This window comes from Muntiacus reevesi, chromosome 5 (genome assembly GCF_963930625.1).
Source record: "Muntiacus reevesi chromosome 5, mMunRee1.1, whole genome shotgun sequence".
Lineage (NCBI taxonomy): Eukaryota > Metazoa > Chordata > Mammalia > Artiodactyla > Cervidae > Muntiacus > Muntiacus reevesi.
The window spans coordinates 5,822,041-5,844,608 of record NC_089253.1 but is presented as its reverse complement, the minus strand read 5'-3'; positions in this window follow the sequence as shown (position 1 = coordinate 5,844,608).

The window sequence follows — 22,568 nt, the reverse complement described above, 5'->3', positions numbered from 1 at the left end:
TTCAATACACTATAACCTTACAGGAAAAGAGAGAGAAAAAAAAAAAGAGAAGCCCTATTTTTAAACCAAACTTCATATATACTTAAAAAAAATTTTTTGTATGTTTTGGTTTTTGTTTTTAATATAGTACTTTTAAGAGTCTAACCTCTACTCTAGATTTTTAATTTTTGTTTTTCAGTATATGATATAAATTGTGAACATCTAAGAATCCAATATTCAGCTCCCATTTTTATTCAGGAGTGTGTGGATTATTCTCTCCCAATCTTGACTCTCTGTTTTCTACCTCAGAACACCTCTATTTCCTCCTTTCTCCTTCTCTTCCCAATCCAACTCTGTGAATCTTTGTGGGTGTCTGGGCTATGGAGAACACTCTGGGATCAGAAAACTTCGTAGATCTGTCTCTCTCCTCTTGAGTCCCCCTTTTTCTCCTCCTGCTCATCTCTATCTCCCTCCTCCCTGTCCTCTTCCTCATGTAACTCTGTGAACCTCTCTGGGTGTCCCTAACGGGGGAGAAACTTTTCACCATTAACCTAGAAGTTTTATTATCAGTGCTGTATGGTTGGAGAAGTCCTGAGACTACAGGAAGAATAAAAGTGAAATCCAGAGGCAGGAGACTTAAGCCCAAAACCTGAGAACACCAGAAAACTCCTGACTACATGGATCTTTAAGTAATAAGTGACCGTCCAAAAGCCTCCATACCTACACTGAAACCAACCACCACCCAAGAGCCAATAAGTTTTAGACCAAGACATACCACGCAAATTCTCCAGCAACGCAGGAACATAGCCCTGAACGTCAACATACAGACTACCCAAGGTCACACCTAACACATAGACCCATCTCAAAACTCATTACTGGGCACTCCATTGCTCTCCAAAGAGAAGAAATCAAGATTCACGCACCAGAACACCGACGCAAGCTTCGCTAATCAGGAAACCTTGACAAGCCAATCGTCTAACCCCACCCACTGGGTAAAACCTCCACAATAAAAAGGAACCACAGACCTCCAGAATACAGAAAGCCCACTCCAGACACAGCAATCTAAACAAGATGAAAAGGCAAAGAAATACCCAACAGGTAAAGGAACATGAAAAAAGCCCACCAAGTCAAACAAAAGAGGAGGAGATAGGGAATCTACCTGAAAAAGAATTTAGAATAATGATAATAAAAATGATCCAAAATCTTGAAAGCAAAATGGAGTTACAGATAAATAGCCTGGAGACAAAGATTGAAAAGATGCAAGAAATGTTTAATAAAGACCTAGAAGAAATAAAAAAGAGTCAATTAAAAATGAATAATGCAATGAATGAGATCAAAAACACTCTGGAGGGAACCAAGAGTAGAATAACAGAGACAGAAGATAGGATAAGTGAGGTAGAAGACAGAATGGTGGAAATAAATGAAGCAGAGAGGAAAAAAGAAAAAAGGATCAAAAGAAATGAGAACAACCTCAGGGACCTCTGGGACAGTGTGAAACGCCCCAATATTTGAATCATAGGAGTCCCAAAAGAAGAAGACAAAGAGAAAGGCCATGAGAAAATATTCGAGGAGATAATAGCTGAAAACTTCCCTAAAATGGGGAAGGAAATAGCCACCCAAGTCCAAGAAACCCAGAGAGTCCCAAACAGGATAAACCCAAGGTGAAACACACCAAGACACATATTAATCAAATTAACAAAGATCAAACACAAAGAACAAATACTAAAAGCAGCAAGGGAGAAACAACAAATAACACACAAAGGGATTCCTGTAAGGATAAGAGCTGATCTATCAATAGAAACCCTCCAGGCCAGAAGGGAATGGCAGGACATACTGAAAGTAATGAAAGAGAATAACCTACAACCCAGATTACTGTACCCAGCAAGGATCTCATTCAGATATGAAGGAGAATTCAAAAGCTTTACAGACAAGCAAAAGCTGAGAGAATTCAGCACCACCAAACCAGCTCTTCAACAAATGCTAAAGGATCTTCTCTAGACAGGAAATGCAGAAAGGTTGTATAAACGTGAACCCCAAACAACAAAGTAAATGCCAACGGGTCCACACCTATCAATAATTACCTTAAATGTAAATGGTTGAATGCCCCAACCAAAAGACAAAGATTGGCTGAATGGATACAAAAACAAGACCCCTATATATGCTGTCTATAAGAGACCCACCTCAAAACCAGAGACACATACAGACTAAAAGTGAAGGGCTGGAAAAAAATATTTCACGCAAACGGAGACCAAAAGAAAGCAGGAGTCGCAATACTCATATCAGATAAAATAGACTTTCAAATAAAGGATGTGAAAAGAGACAAAGAAGGACACTACATAATGATCAAAGGATCAATCCAAGAAGAAGATATAACAATTATAAATATATATGCACCCAACATAGGAGCACCACAATATGTACGGCAAACGCTAACAAGTATGAAAGAGGAAATTAATAGTAACACAATAATAGTGGGAGATTTTATACCCCACTCACAACTATGGATAGATCAACTAAACAGAAAATCAATAAGGAAACACAAACCTTAAATGATACAATGGACCAGCTAGACCTAGTTGATATCTATAGGACATTTCACCCCAAAACAATCAACTGCACCTTTTTCTCAAGTGCACACGGAATCTTCTCCAGAATAGATCACATCCTGGGCCATAAATCTGGTCTTGGAAAATTCAAAAAAATTGAAATAATTCCAGTCATCTTTTCTGACCACAGTGCAGTAAGATTAGATCTCAATTACAGGAAAAAAAAATGGTTAAAAATTCAAACATATGGAGGCTAAATAACACGCTTCTGAATAACCAACAAATCATAGAAGAAATCAAAAAAGAAATCAAAATATGTATAGAAATGAATGAAAATGAAAACACAACAACCCAAAACCTATGGGACACTGTAAAAGCAGTGCTAAGGGGAAGGTTCATAGCATTACAGACTTACATCAAGAAACAAGAAAAAAGCCAAATAAATAACCTAACTCTACACCTAAAGCAATTAGAGAAGGAAGAAATGAAGAACCCCAGGGTTAGCAGAAGGAAAGAAATCTTAAAAATTAGGGCAGAAATAAATGCAAAAGAAACTAAAGAGACCATAGCAAAAATCAACAAAGCTAAAAGCTGGTTTTTTGAAAAAATAAACAAAATTGACAAACCATTAGCAAGACTCATTAAGAAACAAAGAGAGAAGAACCAAATTAACAAAATAAGAAATGAAAAGGGTGAGATCACAACAGACAACACTGAAATCCAAAGGATCATAAGAGACTACTACCAGCAGCTCTATGCCAATAAAATGGACAACTTGGATGAAATGGGCAAATTCTTAGAAAAGTATAACTTTCCAAAACTGAACCAGGAAGAAATAGAAGATCTTAACAGAACCATCACAAGCAAGGAAATCGAAACTGTAATCAGAAATCTTCCAGCAAACAAAAAAGCCCAGGACCAGATGGCTTCACAGCTGAATTCTACCAAAAATTTAGAGAAGAGCTAACACCTATCTTACTCAAGCTCTTCCAGAAAATTCTAGATGAAGGCAAACTTCCAAACTCATTCTATGAGGCCACCATCACCCTAATTCCAAAACCAGACAAAGATGCCACAAAAAAAGAAAACTACAAGCCAATATCACTGATGAACATAGATGCAAAAATCCTTAACAAAATTCTAGCAAACAGAATCCAGCAACATATTAAAAAAATCATACACCATGACCAAGTGGGCTTTATCCCAGGAATGCAAGGATTCTTTAATATCCACAAATCAATCAACGTAATACACCACATTAACAAATTGGAAGATAAAAACCATATGATTATCTCAATAGATGCAGAGAAAGCCTTTGACAAAATTCAACACTCATTTATGGTTAAAATTCTCCAGAAAGCAGGAATAGAAGGAACATACCTCAACATGATAAAAGCTATATATGACAAACCCACAGCAAGCATCACCCTCAATGGTGAAAAATTGAAAGCACTTCCTCTGAAATCAGGAACAAGACAAGGATGCCCCTCTCACCACTACTATTCAACATAGTGTTGGAAGTTTTGGCCACAGCAATCAGAGCAGAAAAAGACGTAAAAGGAATCCAGATAGGAAAAGAAGAAGTGAAATTCTTGCTGTTTGCAGATGACATGATCCTCTACATAGAAAACCCTAAAGACTCTTCCAGAAAATTACTAGAGATAATCAATGAATATAGTAAATTTGAAGGATATAAAATTAACACACAGAAATCCCTTGCATTCCTATATACTAACAATGAGAAAACAGAAAGAGAAATTAAGGAAACAATACCATTCACCATTGCAACAAAAAGAATAAAATACTTAGGAGTATATCTACCTAAAGAAACAAAAGACCTATACACAGAAAACTATAAAACATTGATGAAAGAAATCAAAGAGGACACAGATGGAGAAACATACCGTGTTCATGGATTGGAAGAATCAATATTGTCAAAATGGCTATTCTACCCAAAGCAATCTATAGATTCAATGCAATCCCTATCAAGCTACCAACGGTATTTTTCACAGAACTAGAACAAATAATTTCACAATTTGTATGGAAATATAAAAAAACTCGAATAGCCAAAGTAATCTTGAGAAAGAAGAATGGAACTGGAGGAATCACCCTGCCTGACTTCAGACTCTACTACAAAGCCACAGTCATCAAGACAGTATGGTACTGGCACAAAGACAGAAATATAGATCAATGGAACAGAATAGAAAGCCCAGAGATAAATCCACGAACCTATGGACACCTTATCTTTGACAAAGGAGGCAAGGATATACAATGGAAAAAAGACAATCTCTTTAACAAGTGGTGCTGGGAAAACAGGTCAACCACTTGTAAAAAAATGAAACTCGAACACTTTCTAACACCATACACAAAAATAAACTCAAAATGGATTAAAGATCTAAATGTAAGACCGGAAACTATAAAACTCCTAGAAGAGAACATAGGCAAAACACTCTCTGACATAAATCACAGCAAGATCTTCTATGACCCACCTCCCAGAATATTGGAAATAAAAGCAAAAATAAACAAATGGGACCTAATGAAAATTAAAAACTTTTGCACAACAAAGGAAACTATAAGTAAGGTGAAAAGACAGCCCTCAGATTGGGAGAAAATAATAGCAAATGAGGAAACAGACAAAGGATTAATCTCAAAAATATACAAGCAACTCCTGAAGCTCAATTCCAGAAAAATAAATGACCCAATCAAAAAATGGGCCAAAGAACTAAACAGACATTTCTCCAAAGAAGACATACAGATGGCTAACAAACACATGAAAAGATGCTCAACATCACTCATTATCAGAGAAATGCAAATCAAAACCACAATGAGGTACCATTACACGCCAGTCAGGATGGCTGCTATCCAAAAGTCTACAAGCAATAAATGCTGGAGAGGGTGTGGAGAAAAGGGAACCCTCTTACACTGTTGGTGGGAATGCAAACTAGTACAGCCACTATGGAAAACAGTGTGGAGATTCCTTAAAAAACTGGAAATAGAACTGCCATATGACCCAGCAATCCCACTTCTGGGTATACACACTGAGGAATCCAGATCTGAAAGAGACGTGTGCACCCCACTGTTCATCACAGCACTGTTTATAATAGCCAGGACATGGAAGCAACCCAGATGCCCATCAGCAGATGAATGGATAAGGAAGCTGTGGTACATATACACCATGGAATATTACTCAGCCATTCAAAAGAATTTATTTGAATCAGTTCTAATGAGATGGACGAAACTGGAGCCCATTATACAGAGTGAAGTAAGCCAGAAAGATAAAGAACATTACAGTATACTAACACATATATATGGAATTTAGAAAGATGGTAACGATGGCCCTATATGCAGGACAGAAGAAGAGACGTAGAAGTACAGAACAGACTTTTGAACTCTGCGGGAGAAGGTGAGGGTGGGATGTTTCGAAAGAACAGCATGTGTATTATCTGTGGTGAAACAGACCACCAGCCCAGGTGGGATGCATGAGTCAAGTGCTCGGACCTGGTGCACTGGGAAGACCCAGAGGAATCGGGTGGAGAGGGAGGTGGGATGGGGGACCGGGATGGGGAATACGTGTAACTCTATGGCTGATTCATATCAATGTATGACAAAACCCACTGAAAAATAAAAAAATAAATTAAAATAAAAAAATAAAGAGTCTAAGAACCCTGAAAAAAAAAAAAAAGAAAGAAATGCTCGTGTATGGGAAAACCACGGCATGAAAAGTGTTCCTAGGACAAATTTTTCATATTTGAATAAACCTTGTCAGACACAGAGCATAAGACACATTGCATAAGTGTCACTGTGAAGGAGAGGAGAGGAATAGAGTAGTGCCTAGAGGGAAATTAGAGCGCATCTATGTATTTTTTAAAGTTTTGTACAAAATGAGGTTTATCACTTCAAAGAATATTTAGAAAAAGAGAAAGGAAGAAGAGAAAATTTAGATCCAATTTAGAAAGGGAATAACTTACGGAGTAAGAACCCTGAAGAATCCTCTTGATGATGGGACCCCTAGATAGCTTGATTCAAACAGGGAAAGAAACTAGGAATTCACAGAAAATGCCCAGGAAGATATCTGAGACCAAAAGTTTGTCAACAACTTTCTTGATGACGTGAAGGGAAATGATATTTGAGGTTTTCTTTTGAATATGAACATAAGTAATGCTTTGAATCCTCTACCCCTCAGAAACATGTGGCCTTAAGGAAGGTGAAGATGCTTCTGTTGCTCCGGGAGGAAGAATAACTGCTTCTGGAGGCCCTGGAGCGAGAAGCAAGGAGATTTCTCAACAACTCAAGGAGAGTGTGTTCAGAATGATTCAGAGAGAAAGTCTGATGCCGGGAGCCAGCACACAAGATCCGACCCATGACAAGGTCATGAGGAGAAGACCTGACAAGCAAGGCAGATCAGGACATCAGGGATTTCGAAAAGCTGCCCCGGCACTCACCTTAAAGATGATCTCTGTCTTTCTGATGCTTGCTATATTAGACTACTCCCTAATTTCTGTGACACAGGTAGAAGGCCTTCCCAATCTCTTTCCAAACAGAATCAACTTAGAACTTTAATTAATATGTCTGCCAGATGGTGGTATCCTATAAGATTATCCAGGATGAAAGGAGTGTTTCAATTTATACCACTTTGCTGGCATTCTAGCCTGCTTAGCAAATGCGTACTAATGCACATAACTGCTCACAACACCTTAATCATAAACAGCATAAAGAACCTGATCACACAAAAGGTCCTAATAGGCACAGAACCCTTCCAGGGGTGAGGAAGCCCTATCAGAGAACACAAAAATATTATTCTAAAAGCGGTTATAGTTAAAGATTTAGAAAAATAAGAGTTTAGAATTGTTAATTTTAACCAGGAATGCTAAACAGGGGCTGCCTCACCGGAGCTGCAGAGTCGTTGTGTGATAAACATTTTAGATAAATTTAACTGGTAACTTCCGCAAAAGGACTGACCTTTGTGTTCAACAAAGAATAGATTACAGAAAACAGCTTTGCATTCACCTAGGTCATAAAATGTCAATAGGCCCCAAGGCCAGAAGAAAATGTACAAGTATCTCACAAGGAAGTATGCAGAAAACACCCTGGTTTCGTGAAGGATGAGCCAATGTAATATTAAACTATCTTCCCCTTAAAAATGTACTAACTTAGAATATAAAAGCTACAGTAAAAAAAAATAAAGATTTGCCAGACTCTGCTGCACACCCCCAGCCTGGTCTCTCTCTCTCTCTTTCTCTCTCTCGCCGACGCCGTTCATCCTGAGGGTACCCCTGGATTCTGCCGAGGCTGGACCCCGGCAGTCTGAGAGAAATGTACAGAGAGCTGACTGAGATGTGCCACAAACCAGACACGGAGCTGCTCCAGGTGGGAAAGGAGGGTCCGTCCTCAGAGAGAGAAACTCTCTTCTAGAGGAGCTGCTGTGACACTGAAATATTACCTATCCAGACAGATGGTAACAAAATCAGCAAAATTCTGTGACCAGGGGAAAGTGAATTTTCTTGGCATGAATCTCACTATACATCCCCCTAAACCCTTGTCACTCTCTGCTATCCACACCCTGAAGACACTGAGGTTTTTCCTGTCATCTATGTAAGATATTTAGAACTGGAATCAATTTTAAAGCACTCCATAATTTGTTTTATTCAGTTGTCAGTTTTACTTTACTTGTTATTATAAATGGTGCGTTTTCTCCTTGAACACATCACTGGGCAGTGAGAGTGAGTGACATTGGAAACCTAGATGCTGATGCATCATGACGCAGACCCTTCCTGCCCCCTTTCCTTCCTTAATGTGCCCTGAGGAAGCCCATCATGTTTTAGTTTAGGCTCTGATATGAAGCCATATCTTATACACAAACAGGAATAGTAAAGAATGTGAAAAAGGATAGGACTCTCATGATTGACATGATCTTTTCGTTTTTTAATTTTCTTTGACAGGGCTCAGAAAATGTATTAGAAAGGCGAGTATACACTAATAATTTTTGATTTCTGAAAAATTTGTTGTCTTTTTAATGAAGTGGATTTACCATGTCCCTTGGGACCATAGGGAATTGATTTCAGGTCCTCCCCCATTCCCAAATTCCAGGATAAAGAACCCTTTGTACATAATGCCATAGTATTTGCAGAGAAATTCTAAGCATGTTCCTGTATGCTTTTCCATCTCTAGTCCACTTATAACTAACATATTACAGTGTAAAGTGAAGTGAAGTGAAAATTCCACGGAGAGCCCAAGAAGCCCCCGATGAATGGCTATCACAAGTTCCACCAGGATCTCTGGTCGAGCAGGGAGCTGAAAGTGATTCCCCCGAGGGAGCGAATGGTGGAGATCAGTAGACGCTGGCAGTGGGTCCCCCAGGACCAGAAGGAGCTTTAAAAGAAGCAGGCGGAGGAACCGCAGACACAGTACAAGGTGGACCTTGACTCTGGCTCACGACTGCCTCCTGAAGAATACGCTGCCTACAGAGAGGCGACCTGTGCTAAACATAAGAACATGAGTGTGACGGGGGGCCCAAACTCCAAGATTAGAAGGATGGGTCTGCAGTCCCCATCATCAGGGAATCTGCAAGGAAGGCTTAGAGAGGACCAAGTGCTTCAGGCTGCAGAGTTAGCATCATCAGACACCACTGGAGAACATTCTCCTGCCTCAGGGAGATCAGAAGAAAATGAGGAAGAGGAGGAAGGCAGCTCCTCATCCCCCAGCAGTGAGGATGAAGATGGAGATTCTGAGCCGGAGGACCGCGGCTCCAGCTCATCGTCCTCAGGGGACTCCTCTGACTCGGATTCCGACTGAGTTTTGCTTCACAGCCTGAAGGGCCAGAGAACTTTCCAGCAAAAGTCCATGGCAGCTTCCTCTAACTGAAGGGCTCTTCTGCCTACACCTTGTCTTTACTTTTCTCCTTTCCTTCTTTCTTCAACACAAAGTGGGACCTGTTGGAAAGAAGGTATGTTGTGCTGTAATTTCTGGCCTCTCCATCTACCCCCCACGTTCTCCCCGAGAGAAAGTCAATGCAATGACGGCTCGTGGAATAAACCCTGAGCTGACTGGGCTTCAGGGCACCCTGGACTAGACTGAGCTCCTTGAACTGGAAAGGTTTGCTCTCCGCATCCTCTTCCTGCCAGACGTGTGAGGGCTCCAGGGGTCTGTGAGCCCCTTCTCTCTGACCTTGTCCCTCAGGACTCAGACAGTGAGCTGGGGAGGGAAGATCTGATTGACTGGGAGTAGGAGATTTGCCTTAAAGAGAACTGTCCGGCCTTGATGTCTCTGCCCCGTCTCTCTGAGGTGAGGAGCTGGCCCTTCCTTACCTTGGAAGTGGGGCCGGCACGTGGGCAGCAGAATTTCTATATGTATATTCATCCTTTTAGCTATCAGTGAGATTTTCTTACTGATTTCAAAAATTAGAAATTTAAAACTGTTCCATTTGAGTTAGCTTTTCCTTAAAGCCAGCATCCTTTGACTCAATTACACTAAATTTCTTGGCCACATCTAAATTCCTGCTGGATTCCGTCACAACCCATCATGTGTTTACCATGTGAAGTAAACTGCAAGTTGCTCACTCATGCCTGACTATTTGCAACCCCATTCTTCAGACCAGAATACTGGAGTGGGTACCTGTCCCTTCTCCAGGTCATCTTCCCATCCCAGGGATCAAACCTGGGATTGTAGGTGGATGCTTTACCAGCTGAGCTGCAAGGGAAGCCCAAGAATACAGGAGTGGGTAGCCTATCCCTTCTCCAGTGGATCTTCCTGACCCAGGAATCAAACTAGGGGCTCCTGTTTTGCAGTCGGATTCTCTATCAACTAAGCTATCAGGGAAGCCCTTCATTTATATGTATTATGTTATGATTTGTGCCAAAGTATGGCAAAAAGCACTACAATATTGTAAAGTAATTAGCCTCCAAGTAATAAAAATATATGAAAAAAAAAAGGAGATTGTATTAGATAGGTGTTGTGTATAAGCATTTTAGTCCACAGGTTGCTAAACTGGGAATTTATGTAGTAGTATGACACTACTTTTATCATTTTGGTTTATTGATATATTTGAAAATATGTTTAAATCCAGTGCCATCTCATTAAACTTACCTAAACATTCTTTGATGTTTTCATTTTTGGTTCTCATGGGCAATTAGTATCACACAGCTAGTATCACAATTAGTAAGTTGTGTTCTTACATGAGAAAAGAGTTGAGTTTTGAGAATTCATCATACTCCTTGATGTCTTAGTGAAATATTTTATCCTTTATAAATATACAGGCAGGGGACTACTGTACAGCACATGGAACTCAGCTCAATGTTATGTGGCAGCCTGGATGGGAGGGGAATCTGGGGGAGAATGTACACATGTAAGTACAGAAGAGTCCCTCCATCCACATTTTAATGAACTGGGAGTAAAACTCCAGTCATAGAAGATCTGATTTAAGATTAGATTTAGTGTTTCTAAAATGACTGTCTCACAGTTCATTCACACACAAAAAGTCATAAGAGGATTTCTTTCTTCCTGCCAAATCTAATTTATCTTTTTATTGAGATGTGAGCTAGAGCCTACGGTCTGCAACAAGAGAAGCCACCACAATGGGAAGCCAGCACACTGCAGTGAAGAGAGCCCCACTGGCAACAACTAGAGGAAGCCCCCGCTCAGCAGTGAAGACCAAGTGCAGAGGTTCTTGAACTCTCAGTCCTGGAGTCCTTCCTAGTTGTTCTGCCCCCTCTCTCCAGGAGTGGAGACCCCCAGTTCCCCTGGGGGCGCAGGTCCTGGAGGTGAGGGGTGCAGACTCTGAGTGTACAGAGCAGCTCCGGGACCCCTGCAGCCCCCCGACCCTCCTGCACATCCTTCAAGGGGGACTCTGGGCTGAACAGAGCCTCACCTGCGCTTTCCCAGATGGACCAGGTAAACGAGCCAGTCTGGGCCTCAGGGAACAGCTCCCTGTCTGGAAAAAACCACACTGGGCTGTCAGAGTTTCAGTGCCTATGGAGGTGGGGACAAGAACACAGAGTCCTGTGTTGCCCCTTCAAAGGTCTGCAGGGTCCCTTCCTGCCCTGAAGGAAGGTCCCAGCAGGCAGCCACCCCTTGAGTCCAGGGCTGAGTCTACTGGGGACCCACACCACTGTGGGCAGATGGGTCTTGGGTGGACAGGAGACCACCTCCCTCCTGGGTCCAGTCCCTTCAGAAGCTGCCAGGATTCCTTGGTACCACAGCGGTTTCTGCACCTTGGGAAATTTTGTGAGCTCCTGGAGAATGACGATTTTTAATCCCCAAACTTCTTCCTGGACCCTGAGCTTTGGCTACTCCTGGGGATTTTCCAGAGCTAACGGAGCAGAAGGCTTTTCCTCAGACCCTCTTGAGATCCAGTCCTTGGGAAAAGGGAGGTCTCTCCTACCACCAGCCCCTGGAAGCAGGTGTCTGAGACCCTGCAGCTCAAAGAGCTGGGTCCCCAGTCCCTGGGCTCATCCTACTTGCTACTCTGTTCTCTCCAGGGGGCTTCAGAGAAGTGGGCCTCTCCTTGGTTTGCTGCAGGAGACGTGACACTCCTCACTACCACTGAGCCTAGAGCTGGAATTGTCGGAGCCTGGGTCTCTCAGATATCTGGTTGGGGGAACCAGGAACGGTGCCTACCTTCCTGTTGAACTTGGTCTTCATTTGCCTGGAACCTACATGACACTTAACCTTGAGTCACTCAACATCTTTCCATAGATGGACTTATACATGTAGCTACATATTTTCCCAGAGAAAATATCAGAAAGCTAAAAGAAGCAATTTTGTTTTTCAAAATGTAACAAACAAACAAACACAGTGATATCCCATGATGTATATATTTATTTCTGTTATTTCTTTCTTTAAACAACAACTACCACATTGCATCCAGATATAAACTCATGTAAACAACCAAATATCAATTTTCTCACAGATAAATTCAAATCCATTTGGGGGGTTAAATCTTTATGCCAAAGACAAACAATCTGAAATATTAACATTCTCACTATATATCTAGAAAAGAATAGTTAACTTTAGTTTACAAGACCTAAATAATAATAATAGAACAGTACAGATTAACAGTCTTTTTGATTGATAATTTACATACTAAATGTAAATACTCCTGAGAGTCAAGAACACATCAGTCAGACTCCCTCCTAACAGCTTTTCAGTAAACACAAGATGTTCAATCTGACCTCAGGTTTGGGCTGTGGGATCCTTAGAGAGCAGAAAAGTGGCAGATGGCAATACTGGAAAGTCCAGGCCACAGCGTAAGTCACAAAATTTTCTGTGATTCTTTTGGCCTCAGAAGCAAAGACCCTACAGGTTCACCTACCACATGGTTCCATGCTTCTACTGCAACCAGGGAGGAATCTAGAATCACACCCATCGGTGAGCTGTGTGTGTGTATGTGTGTGTGTGTGTGTTGGGGCCAGGCGCACTGAGAAGACTGGTTGGAATCACTGCTCTCCCTGACCTGCCCCCCACACCCAGGGCTCTGGTTCCTTTGCTCAACCTGCTTGCAGTCTTCCCCCCACACTCTGGTTCTATGCTCTCTAATTTCTGGTATGTTGTGCTGTGCAAGTCTGCTGACCCTCTGGTCCTGTAATTCCAGTCTCCATGCCCACTACCTGCACTCCTGATTCAAGGCATGGGATAGGACATGGGATCAGAGGGGTCTGAGGCCACTGCAGCCAGAGCAGGACCGACAGATGCTATACCTGCACTGTACTGTGTTGCCTGTCGAAATCTTGTTGTTGCTGCTGTTTAGTTGCTCAGTCATGTACGACTCTTCGAAACCCCATGGACTGCAGCACATCAGGCTTCCCTGTCCTTCATTGTCTCCTAGAGTTTGCTGGAACTCATGTCCATTGAGTCAATGATGCCATCCAACCATCTCACCATCTGTCACCCCCTTCTTCTCCTGCCCTCAATCTGTTCCAGTCTCAGAGTCTTTTCCAATGAGTCAGCTCTTCCCATCATGAGGCCTAAGTATTAGAATTTCAGCTTCACCATTAGTCCTTCCAATGAATATTCAGAGTTGATTTACTTTAGGATTGATTTGTTTGATCTCCTTGAAGTCCAAAGGATGTCCCCGGCATCACAGTTCAAAAGCATCAATTCCTCAGCTCTCAACCTTCTTTACAGTCCAACTCTCATCCATACATCACTAATGGAAAAACCATAGCTTTGGCTATATGAACCTTTGTCAGCAAAATGAGGTCTCTGTTTTTTAATATGCTGTCTAAGTTTGTTAAAGTTTGTCTTCAAAGGGGAAAGCATTTTTTAATTTCATGTCTGTAGTCACTGTCTGCAGTGATTTTGGAGCCCAAGAAAATAGTGTGTCACTGATTTCATTTTCTCCCCATCTATTTTCCATGAAGAGATGGGACCAGATGCTGTGATCTTTGTTTTGGAAAGTTAAGTTTTAAGCCAGCTTTTTTATTGTCCTCTTTCACATTCATCAAAAGGCTCCTTAGTTCCTCTTCACTTTCTGCCATAAGGGTGCTGTCATCTGCTTATCTGAGATTATTGATACTTCTCCTGGCAATAAGTATAATTGTTTCACCTCCCTCTTGAACCTTCCTTCCATCTATTCCCCATTTCACCCCTCTAGGTCTTCACAGAGCACCAGACTGAGCTCCCCGTGTGATAGAGCAACTGCTCACCAGCCATCTACTTTACACATGGTAATTGGAGCCACCAGGAAAGCCTGGCTCTAGGTTTATCCACCTCAGTTCAAATGACTCATTTCCATTTATTTTTTATGGCTGAGTAATATTCCATTGTATACATGTACTTCTTCTTTATCCATTCATCCACTTATATCCATTGATACCTCGGTTGCTTTGGTTGCTTCCCTTCCCTGGCTACTGTAAATAGTGCTGCAATGTTCATTGAGGTTCATGTGTATTTCTGAATTATTGCTTTCTCAGGTCATATGTCCAGTAGTCGTATTGCTGAGTCATATGGTAGTTTAGTTCTGGTTCATTTATGCAATCAGAGCACACTGCTTGCAATGTAGATGAACCCTGAAAGCATTAAGTGAAAGAAACCACATATAAAAAGTCATAAATTATGTGAACCCATTTAACTGAAAGTACATAAAATAAAAATTCAAGAACAATAAAACTGGATTAGAGGGGTGACATGAGATAGGGAGGGGAAATGGGGCATAAATATTGATGGGCACCAATTTCTTTCTGGAATGATGGATATATTCTGAAATTAGAAAGTTCTTTTTTCACCCATTTGTGTATATTACTGAAACCCACTGAATTATATACTGTAGTCTATGGTATGCACCTTTTATGTTAATGGAAGTATTGCATTATTTTAAAAAGAAAAACAATTGATTATATTTTATGAAATACTTCATAATAAATTTTATTAAAAGAAAATTCAATTAACAAACTTATACATTCAACATGGTCATGCCATTTTTTAAACATATTTCATTATGTATCATTAAATTACAATGTGCTCAGAGATAGTCAGGTATCATCCTGAGGCCTCACATGAATTTTCAGAAAACAATTTCTTCAGAGGAGAAGTAAAAACAAATGGTCATAGAACTTGACATTCATGGAGCCCCAAGGCAAAGGAAAGGCTTCAGAGGGAAGGAGAGGGAGGAAGGAAAGTAACTATACATGAGGGAACTCCTGAAAGCATCACAGAAGCTCACAGCACCATTGTCATAATCCAGGAAGATGCCAATCCTACCCAGAGGCTTTCTCACAAACTGAACTAAAGCCAGGGAATTGGTGAAGAGACTATAATGGTCTCTTAGGAAATAGAACAAATGCTTCTTCAGAATAAATACTGACCAAACCTGATTTCTAACATAGGAAAAATTTTTCTATTTTGTTGCTCATAAAATACCTCATACTTTGATCGCCTCACATGTTTCATTGTATGTATTGGGTGACTTACATGTCTGGACTAGACTCATTAGTTGTAAGATTAGTGAATGGTTTACTTTGAAGTGCTACATGGAGTTTCATTTGCTAATCAATGAATGCTTAATCTAGTTTCCTAAACCAAGGAGGCTTGTCAGTTTCAATTCCCTTCAATATTTCTTGCTGACAAGGATGAAATTACATTGTAGGGGAATGTGGAGGACCGTATGATAAGCTTTAGGATGCTTTCCATTTTGAATATGGCAAGAGAATGTTGTTAGGTGAATTTCCTACAGCTCCTGCTGCTGCTGCTAAGTGCTTTAGTCCTGTCTGGCTCTTTGTGACTCCATAGACTGTAGCCCACCAGGCTCCTCTGTCCATGGGATTCTCCAGGCAAGAATACTGGAGTGGGTTGCCATGTCCTCCTCCAGGGAATTTTCCCAACCCAGGGATCGAACCTGTGTCTCTTACGACTTCTGCATTGCAGGCAGATTTTTCACCCCTGCGCCCCCTGTGAAGCCCACTAAGCTCCCTCAAGGCCTCTTGTCTCTGGAGTGACATAAATGCATACATATGGGTTAGTCTGAAAGTGACAATGATAAAATATAACTTTTTAATCTACTCGTTAAGTTTCTGATAAATTCTTACCAGTATGGAACTTAACAAAAGGGTAGTAGGGAGCATGAAGGAGACCCTGCTCTGACTTTGGCTTTAATAAGGTTTGCGCTGGACCTCCTTGCCTTATTCCTCATTTTGGAGGCAATGCTTTCAGCTTTTTATTTACCCAGCCTCTGAGTCAAGCAAGCCTCTTTGAGCCAAGAACCGAGGTCCTCATAAAAACCTTGGGGTCTGGGGCCCATCCCTCGAGCCCCTCTGGGAAGGCCCTTACCAGGTTACTCTTTCTTCTCCCACAGCTGTCAAAGTACTAGGAATTGATTCGTGGGTACATCACACTCGAGTTAAGAGGTGGCACCCCGACCAGAACTAAGTGATGTCATTTTATGTCTTTATTTTCTATGCTCTGACTTTGTACTTTTCAGATGGACATGATAATCTATGTGAACCTAATTATGCTGACTCCAAAAATCCTGAGTCTGCCATTTGATCCTCAAGACAATGCCTTCCTATCCTGGGCTCACTCCTATGCTGCATTCCACAATCGGTCTAACTGCTGGGTCTGTGGACTACTCCCTTCTTCATCCGTGGAAGGCTTCCCGTGGTGGACATCTCCACTTCAAGGAAAGGACTTTCTCCAAGTCTGCAAATACCTTCAGCAATCGCATGTGGTGCCTCTTCTTAAACTGATGACATCTAAAAACTTTAAGATGGACTGATGTAACTATGGACATAATGTGACTTCTCATTTTGATGACTATTTTGCCTTACATTTGTAACTGCATAATGGGATTTTCTAACAGTCTAAAAGCTTTTAATTTACAAATCGCTGTCTGAGCTCCTATGAGTGCCACAGCCTCCTCCAAATATTACTTGGGGCCCCTGGATCAGAGACCCTCAATATGAAGGTTAGGAGAATATGTTGCCTCAACAATTTAGGGGCTAAACCCCTAAATAGCAGGAAGTAGTTATGGAATGAAAACAATGCCCCTTTCCCTTGGCACCATAATTCTCCTAAAAGAAAAGGGGGGGATGAGAGAGTCATTTGCTAGGCAGGTTGATAGGAAGTCTAGGGGTCCCCAAGGAGAGAGAGGTCTGGAATATTCAAGGAGGAAGAAAGGACAAACTTTTTACTTTTTTCCTCTACATTCCTTAGGATTATATAACAATAATGTATCCTGCCTGAGGACAGTCTTTGGATTAAACCTTCTGGCCAATTCTGTTATCTTAAAATGCAAATTATGGAAGTAGGTCTGGTGAGGTCTTTTCAACCTCCAGGCATTCTTTGAACTCATTGGAGAATATATAACCCCATTGCTAACACTAGCAAGCGGGTACTCTTTCTAACTCCTTCTGATGTCTATGTCAGAGGCTTTCTCTACCTCCTTTATGCTTTAATAAAACTTTATTGCACAAAAAATAAATAAATAAAGATTTATTAATTTATTGGCTGTGGTGGGTCTTTGTTGCTATACACAGGCATCCATTCTCTGATTGTGGGGAGCAGGGGCTACTCTCTCGTTGCTGTGTGCAGGCGTCTCATTGACAGTGGTTTCTCTTGTGGACCATGGACTCTAGGTTCACGGGCTTCAGTAGTTGTAGCGCATGGCCTCAGTACTTGTGGCTCACAGGCTTAGTTGCTCTCGAAGCATGTGGGATCTTCCTGGAACAGGGATCGAACTCCTGTTTCCTGTATGGCAAGGCAGATTTCTAACCACTGGGTAAACAGGGAAGCCCTCAGATTTTCACCATTGAGTGTGATGTCAGCTGTGGATTTCCCACATATGACTTGATTATGGTGAGATAGGTTGCCTCTATGTCCACTTTCTGGAGAGTTTTTATCATAAATGGATTTTGAATGGTATCAAGAGCTTTTTCTCCATCTGTTGAAGTGATCATATGGTTTTATTCATCAATTTGTTAATGTGGTGTATCACACTGATTTATTGGCGGATACTGAAAAATTCTTGCATACATGGGATAAATCACACTTGATCATGGAGTATAATCCTTATTAATGTATTGTTGGATTCGGTTTGTTAATGTTTTGTTGAGCATTTTTGCATAAAATTAACACTCCTGCACCGTTGGTTGGAATGTAAATCTGTACAACCACTTTGGAGAACGTAATGTAGATTCCTTGGAGGGCTGAGGGGAGCTACTCCACGTTCAAGGTCAGGAGAGGTGTCCGTGAGAAGATACCCCTCCTCCAAGGTAAGAAGCAGCGGCTGCCCTTTGCTGGAGCAGCCGTGAAGAGATACCCCAAGTCCAAGGTAAGAGAAACCCAAGTAAGACGGTAGGTGTTGCGAGAGGGCATCAGAGGGCAGACACACTAAAACCATAATCACAGAAAACTAGCTAACTTGATCACAGGACCACAGTCTTGTATAACTCAATGAAACTAAGCCATGCCATGTGGGGTCACCCAAGAAGTTCGAGTCATGGTGGAGAGGTCTGACAGAATGTGGCCCACTGGAAAAGGGAATGGCAAACCACTTCAGTATTCTTGCCTTGAGAACCCCATGAACAGTATGAGAAGGCAAAATGATAGGATATTGAAAGATAAACTCCCCAGGTCGGTAGGTGTCCAATATGCTACTGGAGATCAGTGGAGAAATAACTCCAGAAAGAAAGAAGGGATGGAGCCAAAGCAAAAACAATGCCCAGTTGTGGATGGAACTGGTGATAGAAGCAAGGTCGGATGCTATAAAGAGCAATATGCATAGAAACCTGGAATGTTAGGTCCATGAATCTGATGAACTATGGACGGAGGTTCATGACATTGTATAGGAGAAAGGGATCAAGACCATCCCCATGGAAAAGAAATGCAAAAAGGCAAAATGGTTGTCTGAGGAGGCCTTACAAATAGCTGTGAAAATAAGAGAAGCAAAAAGCAAAGGAGAAAAGGAAAGATATTCCCATTTGAATGCAGAGCTCTAAAGAATAGCAAGGAGAGATAAGAAAGCCTTCCTCAGCAATCAATGTAAAAAAATAGAGGAAAACAACAGAATGGGAAAGACTAGAGAACTCATCAAGAAAATTAGAGATACCAAGGGTCATTTTATGCAAAAATGGGCTCAATAAAGGACAGCAATGGTATGGACCTAACAGAAGCAGAAGATGTGAAGAGGTGGCCAGAATACACAGAAGAACTGTACAAAAAACATCTTCATGACCCAAATAATCACAATGGTGTGATCACTCACCTAAAGCCAGACATCCTGGAATGTGAAATCAAGTGGGCCTTAGAAAGCATCACTACGAACAAAGCTAGTGGATGTGATGAAATTCCAGTTAAGCTATTTCAAATCCTGAAAGATGATGCTGTGAAAGTGCTGCACTCAATATGCCAGCAAATTTGGAAAACTCAGCAGTGGCCACAGGACTGGAAAATGTCAGTTTTCATTTCAATCCCTAAGAAAGGCAATCCCAAAGAATGCTTGAAATACCACACAAATGCACTCATCTCGCACAGTAGTAAAGTAATGCTCAAAATTCTACAAGCCAGGCTTCAGCAATATGTGAACTGAGAACTTTCAGATGTTCAAGATGGTTTTAGAAAAGGCAGAGGAACCAGAGATCAAATTGCCAATATCTGCTGGATCATTGAAAAAGCAAGAGAGTTCCAGAGAAACATCTATCTCTGCTTTATTGACTACGCCAAAGCCTTCGAATGTGTGGGTCACAATAAACTGTGGGAGATTCTGAAGGAGATGGGAATACAAGACCACCTGACCTACCTCTTGAGAAACCTGTATGTAGGTTAGGGAGCAACAGTTAGAACTGGACATATTACAACAGACTGGTTCCAAATAGGAACAGGAGTACGTCAAGGCTGTATATTGTCACCCTGCTTCTTTAACTTATATGCAGAGTATATCGTGAGAAACGTTGGGCTGGAAAAAACACAAGCTGGAATTAAGACTGCCGGGAGAAATATCAATAACCTCAGATATGCAGATGACACCACCCTTATGGCAGAAAGTGAAGAGGAACTAAAAAGCCTCTTGATGAAAGTGAAAGAGGAGAGTGAAAAAATTGGCTTAAAACTCAACATTCAGAAAACTAGGATCATGGCATCTGGTCCCATCACCTCATGGGAAATAGATGGGGAGACAGTGGAAACAGTGTCAGACTTTTTTTGGGGTGGGGCTCCAAAATCACTGCAGATGGTGATTGCAGCCATGAAATTAAAAGACACTTACTCCTTGGAAGGAAAGTTATGACCAAACTAAATAGTATATTAAAAAACAGAGACATTACTTTGCCAGCAAATGTCCATCTAGTCAAGGTTATGGTTTTTTCAGTGGTCATGTATGGATGTGAGAGTTGGACTGTGAAGAAAGCTGAGCACTGAAAAATTGATGCTTTTGAACTGTGGTGTTGGAGAAGACTGTTGAGAGTCCCTTGGACTGCAAGGAGATCCAACCAGTCCATCCTGAAGGAGATCAGTCCTGGATGTTCATTGGAAGGACTGATGCTGAAGCTGAAATCCAATACTTTGGCCACCTGATGTGAAGAGTTGACTCATTGGAGAAGACCCTGATGCTGGGAGGGATTGGGGGCAGGAGGAGAAGGGGACGACAGAGGATGAGATGGCTGGATGGCATCACTGACTAGATTGGCATGAGTTTGAGTAAACTCCAGGAGTTTGTGATGGACAGGGAGGCCTGGTGTGCTGTGATTCATGGGTTCGCAAGGAGTTACACATGACTGAGCAACTGAACTCAACTGAATTGAACTGAATGTAGATTCCTTAACAAAACTGAAAATAGAGCCAGCATTTGATGCTGCCTTCCCACTCCTTGGGCACCTATCTGGTGAAAAACATAATTCAAAAAGATACACCCACCCCAGTTTTCATAGTGGCACTATTCACACTAGTCAAAATATGGAGGCAACCTAAATATCCATCACCAGAGGAATGGATAAAGATGTGATTGCATATGCACAACGGAATTTTACTCAGTCATGAAAAAATGAAATAATGTCATTTGCAGCAACATAGATAGACCTAGGAATTTTCATACTGAGTTAAGTTAGTGAGACAAAGACAAGTATCATGTGATATCACTCGTATATCAAACCCTAAAAAAAAATGGTACAAATGAACTTATTTACAAAACAGAAATAGAGTCACAATTTTAAAAAAAGAAAAGAAAAGAAAAACCTATGGTTACCAGGAGCAAAGGGGAAGGGGGGTAAATTGGGAGATTGCAGTTAACATATACACACTAGTGTATATAAAATAGATAGCTAATAAGGACCTACTATTTAGCACAGGGGACTACTCTCTAGTGACGTACATGAGGAAATAATGTAAACATGAGTGGATATATGTCTGTACATAACTGATTCACTTTGCTGTGCAGCAGAAATTAATTCCTTATAAATCAACTATACTCCAATAAAAACTAAATAAAAATAAATACCCAGAAAAAATGTGGAGTGCTTACATTTTATGCCAAAAGAAAATGTAAGCACTCCGCATTTTTCTTCTATATATCTATATGTGGAGAAAGAAAATTATAGCTCCTCCATATCATTTACTATAAATAATAGTGAGAACTAATAAGAAAGCATCTTATCTCTATTGTGTTATCATTCACATTTTATAAAATTTGATCCATTGAAAGTAAAGAATTTTTAGTAAGTGTACTAAATTGTCTAAGCATTGCAAAAATCCAGTTTTAGAATGCTCTCATTAACCCTCAAAAATTTCCTCCATTCTGTTTTCAGTGAATTTTCTCATTTACTTCCAGTCATAATTAACTGCTGTCCTGATATCTGTATTTACACATTTGATTTTTTTACACATTTGATTTTTTTATACATTGCATACAGCTGGAATCAACATGCAGTCTTTAACATCTGGCTTCTTTCACTTAGCCTATTTCTGAGATTCTCTCATGCTATACCATTTATCAGTACTTCATTCCTTTTTATTGATAAATAATATACAATTGTAGGGATATATCACATGTTAATTCAATCACCATTTGAATATTGGAATGCTTCAACTTTTGGACTATTTTGAATAATGCTACTATAACATTTATGTACAAGTCTTTGTGTGAATAGATTTTTTCATTTATCTTAGGTAGTCATAGAACTCTTGAACTATACAATGTTTATTTTTAACTTTTCAATGTTATGCCAAACTGTACTCAAAAGTGAATGTAGCAGTTAACATTCTCACCAGCAATGAATGAAGGTTTCGTTTTCTTCATATCCTGTCAACACTTATTATCTGTCTCTTTGATTAAAATTATTTTGGTGAGTGGAAAATAATTTACAGTTTACTAATTATCAGTGATGCTGAGCATCTTTACATGTGCTTGTGGCCTTTTGCACATGAATAGAATAATCAGTTCAGTTCATCCACTCAGTCGTGTCCGACTCTTTGCGATCCCATGAATCGCAGCATGCCAGGCCTCCCTGTCCATCACAAACTCCTGGAGTTTACTCAAACTCATGCCAATCTAGTCAGTGATGCCATCCAGCCATCTCATCCTCTGTCGTCCCCTTCTCCTCCTGCCCCCAATCCCTCCCAGCATCA